Source organism: Pinus tabuliformis, chromosome J (genome assembly GCF_031772625.1).
Source record: "Pinus tabuliformis cultivar Carrire ecotype Pingquan chromosome J, CPIR1, whole genome shotgun sequence".
Taxonomy (NCBI): Eukaryota; Viridiplantae; Streptophyta; class Pinopsida; order Pinales; family Pinaceae; genus Pinus; species Pinus tabuliformis.
In genome coordinates this window covers 1,511,576,068-1,511,582,770 of record NC_142295.1, presented here as the reverse complement: position 1 = coordinate 1,511,582,770, position 6,703 = coordinate 1,511,576,068, and the positions used below count along the sequence as shown (strand labels likewise).

The following is a 6,703-nucleotide window of genomic DNA, read 5'->3' as shown; positions in this document are numbered from 1 at the left end:
CGTGGTTGGGTTTCTGTTTACAAGAGCCGTTGTTAGAACACGGAGCTTGTATGTGGCCAGTGTGGTGCAGAAAGCGTGAGCTGTTGCGGCCATGGGAAAGTGGCATAGTGGTTGAGTTGTGGGGCAGTGCTGTTATGGACAGAAGTCACTAACCTGTCTGGTATATTGGAAACACTGTTTTGTGCATTTTTGTTTACTGACTGTTGGGAAATCCTTTGTTTTGTGCTTGCAGCCGAGTGTCTTGTTTGTTGCTGAGAAATCCACCGATAGAGTGAGGGTCGTGCGGTGACCAGACGCGTGTGACAGTGGCTGCTCACCCGTTTTGGTGCAACGAAAGTGTGGAAGGGCAATCCTGGACGAAGGATTGTATGTGAGTTTCATTCGGTTTTATAACTGTCATTTTTCATTATGCATTCTGCTTTTATGATTTTGGTTTTTCAATCTTTAAGCTGGCTGTGATGTGAGACGCAGAGCGGAGCCTGGTACACTTTGAAGTCAAAGCTGGCCAGAGTTTAAGGAAATGTCTATCTTTTTAGACCTTTTTGACAATGATCTTTTCGATGGTCATTTTCTCATGAACCCATTTAGGATTAGCAGTATTTTTGAGTTCTTGGACAAACAATGTCATGTTGTTGAAGATCATGTTGAGGTTCCAGCCCAAGGGGATGTTCTGAAGCATGAGGAAACTGTAACTGAAGTGGTGTCTGTCTCAGCCCCTTCAACTGAGGCTCCTGCTGTTGATACTGAAACCGTAAAGAAAGAAGAAACAACATCTGCCCCTGCACCAGTTGATGCTGAAGCTCCAGTTGAGGTCACTGTTACCACGGTAACTGAGGAGGTTGTAATTCAACCTGTAGAAAACGTTTTCCTATGGGGAGTTCCTCTTCTTCACACCATGGGTGATGAATGTACTAACGTGATTCTGTTGAAGTTTCTCCGAGCAAGAGACTTCAAGGTTTCTGAAGCCTTTACTATGCTGAAAAACACAATTCTCTGGAGGAAACGTTTTGGAGCTGACAATATTTTGGAAGAGGGCTTTGGTGCTGAGTGGAATAATGTGGCTTACATGCATGATTATGACAAGGAAAGACATTCAGTATGTTACAATAATTATGAGGCGTTCCAGAATAAGGAGCTCTACCGGAAGACATTGAATGATGCTGGTGACTGTTTTTTGCGGTGGAGGATTCGGTTATTAGAAAAGGAGAAGCTCCATCACTATTTTATGGCAAGAAAAGTGAAGATGAAGTTGCATCAACAAAGGAACAAGCATGGACTTTTTAATAAGAAGGCAAAAATGAAATGTTTTGTTGTAAGCCTGTTGAGACTTAGACCAGCAGACCAGTAGGCAAGTTAAAGTTTAGGTCATCATGATTAAGAGTATAGTGTCTTGTATATACTGCTATATTATATATTTGTTATGTAGTTGGAATTAAGAGGGAGTGTTGGAAACCATAAATAATTTCAACAACCCGTCATCAATATTCAACAACTATTTAATGCTGTATCTAAAAATCAGCCGCTGTTCTAGAAGTCGGCGGATACATTGACAATGGGGGAGGCTTCTCCAGGAAGCCACCGACTGACTGAACCCTGCTCTAAACCCTGCTCCAGAAACATCTACAGCTTGTATATATATCTGTTAATCGATCAATGGAAGTAAGTTCTCATGTTCAGTGTTTTATGTTGAGTTAAAGTGCTGTGCGCCTGTGCTCTTAATACTATCCTAGTTACATTAGTGGTGTCATGGAGTTTCTTGTTCCAAATGAGAAAGCGGAGGTTGCCACCGGGGCCGTTTCGGTTGCCGATCGTTGGAAACCTACACCTCCTGCTCGGACACCCTCCACACCAAGCCCTAGCAACTCTCTCTCTCTCAAATGCGGGCCTCTCATGTCTCTGCGCCTGGGGTCCTCTGCCCTCACCCTAGTCGTCTCCTCCGCAGATATGGCCAAGGAATTTCTCAAGAATAATGATCGCCTTTTCGCTGGCAGACCTCAATCCATGGCTGCTAAGTATTTGTCGTATAATTTCTCTAACGTGGGCTATGCTCCATATGGTGCTTACTGGAGACAAATGCGTAAGATTGCGTTTTACAGTTGCTCAGCTCCAAACGCTTGGATTCCTTCCGCTTCATAAGAGAGGAGGAAGTGTGTTGTATGATTCGTTCTATTATTGAAGACAGTGAGGGCTCTCATGTTCCCGTAAGCATTAGCAAAGCTGTGTCAACACTTGCGACTTCTATTATCTGCAGGATGGCCTTCGGCAGAAAGTACTCGGACCAACAGTTAATTGAAAGCATCAAAGAAAGTTTTCTGTTAGCCGGTATTTTCAATATCGCAGATTATATACCATACTTGGCGTGGCTCGATTTGCAAGGTTTGGGACGGCGATTCAAGAAAATACACAAGACGGTAGACCATTTCTTCAACAATGTGATAGAGGAACACATTGCGCGGAATGACCCCAACGTCACACCTGATCTTGTCGACGTTTCGCTGGCAATCTGCGCAGATAATGATACGGAGTTCCAAATTAAACGAAAACATATTAAAGGCGTCATAGCGGTACGTTAAATGTTTTTTCACATTAAAACATTCAATTACAGTGACTTTTAAAATGTAAAGATTTATACATTGTTGGTAAGTGATGTACATTGTATTTGCAGGATATGTTCGCCGCGGGAACGGACACGTCATCGATTGCGATAGAGTGAGGAATGTCCGAAGTGCTGAGAAACCCGCCAGTGCTGAAGAAGCTTCAGGAGGAGCTTGAACGCGTGGTTGGAATGGAGCGTATGGTACAAGAATCTGATCTGTCGTCTCTCGTTTATTTACAAGCTGTGGTCAAAGAAACGCTTAGGCTCCACCCACCGGGGCCTCTTGCTATTCCCCATTTATCTTTGGAGGATTGCAGTGTATCGGGCTATCAAATCCCTGGTGGCACTTGCGTTCTGCTCAACCTTTGGGCGATTGGGAGGAATCCAACGTCGTGGGAGGATGCCGAAAGTTTCAAGCCAGAGAGGTTCATGGGAAAAACTGGGGCGGCAGAGGAGGATGTAAATGTCCAGAACTTTGAGTGGATTCCATTTGGAGCGGGAAGGAGAGGATGCCCCGGACAGCAACTGGGAATGCTTGTTGTAGAGTTTGGGATGGCGCAGTTGCTGCACTGTTTCAACTGGAGGCTCCCGGAGAAAATGAATGGGCAGGAGGAGTTGGATATGAGTGAGAGGTTTAATGGACTGACACTGCCTCGGGCGCATGAACTCGTGGCTGTGCCAACTCCTCGACTCTCCGTACTCTGATTTTATATTTCAATAAAAAAGGTGAGACAGACAGAGAGACATTCTATGTTTATCGTGTTTGTATAACGTTAATATCGCGCTGAAATAAGAGACCTTTCGAAGCCGGTATTTTAGATATGATCGCCAAGCGCTGTGACGTGTATATTTTGATTATCCTAATATATATGGGGATAAGAATGTGGCTTTTTAATATCCGTTTATTGATTTTCAATTTTTAATTGTGGTAGATGATATTATTTGGTTTATGATTATATTTACGGATTAATATATTGGTAGTGATTTACTGTTTTTGAAGTTTTACTCGTTTGTAACTGATATTATTTTGGTTATGTTTGTATTTATTTATTAATATACTGAGAGTGAAACTGCTTAAAACCGAAGTTTACAATAATGAAATTTAATGATAAGAAAGTGATAGATGTTTTTTTAGTTGTGTTAATGTCTATATATATATTTGAATTAAGTTGTTCTTAATTTTAATTTTAATATGAGATTTATGCCATTTTATTATATACACAAAGTTAAAAAAATATTTTTAATTTAAAACATTATTTTTAAATTAATATTGTTTAGTAATATTGAATTTCTTTTTATTTTTATTTATATAATATAATATGTATATAATATATTTAATCGTATATTGTTATATATAAATAAAATAAAAAAATCAAATATTTCTAAAACTCTAAAATTATTATAATTTTGATTCTTTGTATTTAGAATTAGCATATCATCAAATATTACATATATGGATATAAATAACCATATTATTTATATATATTTCAATATTAATTATTATATATTTCAAAATATATATATATATATATTATTATATATTTCAAAATATATATTATTTATTAATATCTTATATTTAATTGAATATAATATAATAAAAATAGGATTATTGATTATCTTTAATCTTTGTTTATTATATTTTGTTATATCGATAAATTAAATAAATGAGTCAAATATCATTAAAACCCTTATCAAATATAGCCATTATTAAGTCGATAAAAAAAAATATATCGAGAGCCTAGCTATGATTAGGCTTCTATTGTACAAGCACAAACTCAATAAGATATGGAAAGGGAGTTGAGCATATGGCTTGAAAGTGAAGGTAAGCGGGCTAAAGGCCAAGCGGGTTTTAGAAAGCAGCACTCAACAACAAACCACCTCGTTATGCTTAGGATCATTGTTGTAAGGCCTTCGAGCCGCGGTGCGATGGGCGCCGGGCGAGGTCGTGCACGCGGGCGCGGGCGGGCGCGCAGGCGCACCGAATGACGGAAGTGCGACGGAGTGCGGACGATAATGCGACATAAAGTGCGACGATAGTATGAAGGCTTATGCGGCTAAGTATGGAACGCACCACTTATATGCGATGTAAAGGTTACATGAAAGCCGACTTGTAAAACGTGGACATGTGGGCATATGTGCCAACTTGTGGGGTCGGCCATGGGGCTGCACACCCCTTAAAACATACGCAAGGATTGGTATAAGTAAAGGAGCATGAGGCTCATTTTAACACCAACGAATTCGAACATCACTTCTACGCATAGAGCAGAGGTAAATCTGCGCAAGAGGGGTAAAGGACTGCGCATATCTCATGTGTAGGTTATCTAAGTGCAGATTTGGAGTTTCTTATGCCGGTTGAAGTGTAGGCAAGTGTGTCGAGGTTCGGGTTGTATGTGCAGGACTTGGTAGAGAGGATAAGTGGCTCGGGTGAGCACTTCTCTTCGTGCAAGGGTGCACATGATTGTAAAAGGATGTTCTATGCCTTGGTTGTAAAATATTCTAAGTATAGACTTGGAGTTTTGCCAGGTATACTTGATGATGTATTATTGAAAAGACTGATATAATATATTTTTGGGCAGATTGTTCGGGAGTTGCCCCTCCCCTTTATACTTGTTGCAATTGTTATTGTTCTCGGTATAATTGCATGATGATAATGAATGAGTATGGACTTCATTAAGTATAAAGGATAATTGCATTTTACTTAGTTGCGAAACACAAGCTAAGTATGTTAATGTGAAAGTAGGCGTAGTCCACGAATGTTAGTATTGGTGAAAAGAAAGCGTTCGGTGGTGCCGCACCTTGCTACAAGCGGTTGGAAGACTACCGCAGGTGTAGGGGCGTGACAGGTGGTATCAGAGCAGGTCTGAAGACTTGGAGAAGTCTTGCAGGAAGCTGAAGCAAGTGTGCATACACTTGGAAGTTGGTGACAGGTACTTGCAGGTGAAGGAAACCGTTTCACACGAAGTGGAACAAGGGTCGGTTCAGGTTGCAGGTGACTTGGTAAAGATGTCTATCTTGCAGAAATTGGGTTATGCTACCTTTGAAGAATTTGAAGGAAGTCTACTTGAAGAGTCAAAGGAAGTAAAACAAGGATTTGCAGAATGTGGCAAAAGGTTGTTTGAAACAAGAGATGCTCTTCGTGCCTTGGTCAAGGAGGGGATTTCTGATGGGAATAGAGAAGAAGCCCTTTAACTTGCAGAGGAAGCAGACTTGATTGAAGTAGAACTCAAGAAGCTTGAGATAAGACAGAAATTGAATCAGAAGAAGTGGGATTGCCTAGCTCTTGAAGTGAGGTATCTCTTAGCCTTGAAGAGGAAGGCCGAGTCTGATGGAAAGAATGATGATGCTTCTGTGGGATGATGCAGATACTTGGTGCTTCTGCTACTACAGAAGTGGCCTCTAGAAGGGATCCTGAAAGGAACAAGTTGGAGTATGTTCGAATGAATGTTGGAGGTGATGATGTGCTCACTATGGTGGATAGTGGGGCTTCTCACAACTTCATGGAGAAGATACTGTGAGAAGAATTGGGCTGAAGTTTGTACTTGCAAAGGCACAAATGAAGACAGTGAATTATCCTCCTATTGAGATTCTTGGTATAGATGAGAGGGTGGACACTACGCTTGGTGAATGGACCGGGAAGGTGGACTTCACTATAGTGCGGATTGATGACTATGAAGCTGTATTGGGGATGGAGTTCATGAAACAATTTGATGCTATGATCGTTCCACATTTGAAGAAGTTCTACATTTATAATGGAAGGGAAGATGTACCCATTGGTGTGCCAACCATAGGTGTGACTAGGCCTGATTATAAATTGGGAGTGATGCAAATGGAGGATAAGGAGAAGATGAACAAGCGGTTGTCTAGTGTTGAGGCAAAGCTTGTGGAGTAGTCATTGGTCATCAAGACACTTTCAGATAGCATCTTGGATTTGACAAGAAGGTTAGAGCTGGTGGAGGATGATGATGATGATGAGGGGGTATATGTGAGGCCGGATGTCCAGAAGGAAGACCGGGTTGCTTATCTGCAAAGGATGGAGATTGAGGATCCTGATAGGTGGATCGAGTTGATTAGTGAGGGAGAGCCTTCAGGCTCTACTCCCTCTACATC

At 40.9% G+C, this 6,703-nt stretch overlaps 1 pseudogene; it reads left to right on the top strand.

Annotated features, from left to right (window-relative positions):
- The first annotated feature begins 520 nt into the window (after positions 1-520).
- On the top strand, positions 521-3,301 carry LOC149233195 (cytochrome P450 71AU50 pseudogene; annotated as a pseudogene).
- Positions 3,302-6,703: the final 3,402 nt, after the last annotated feature.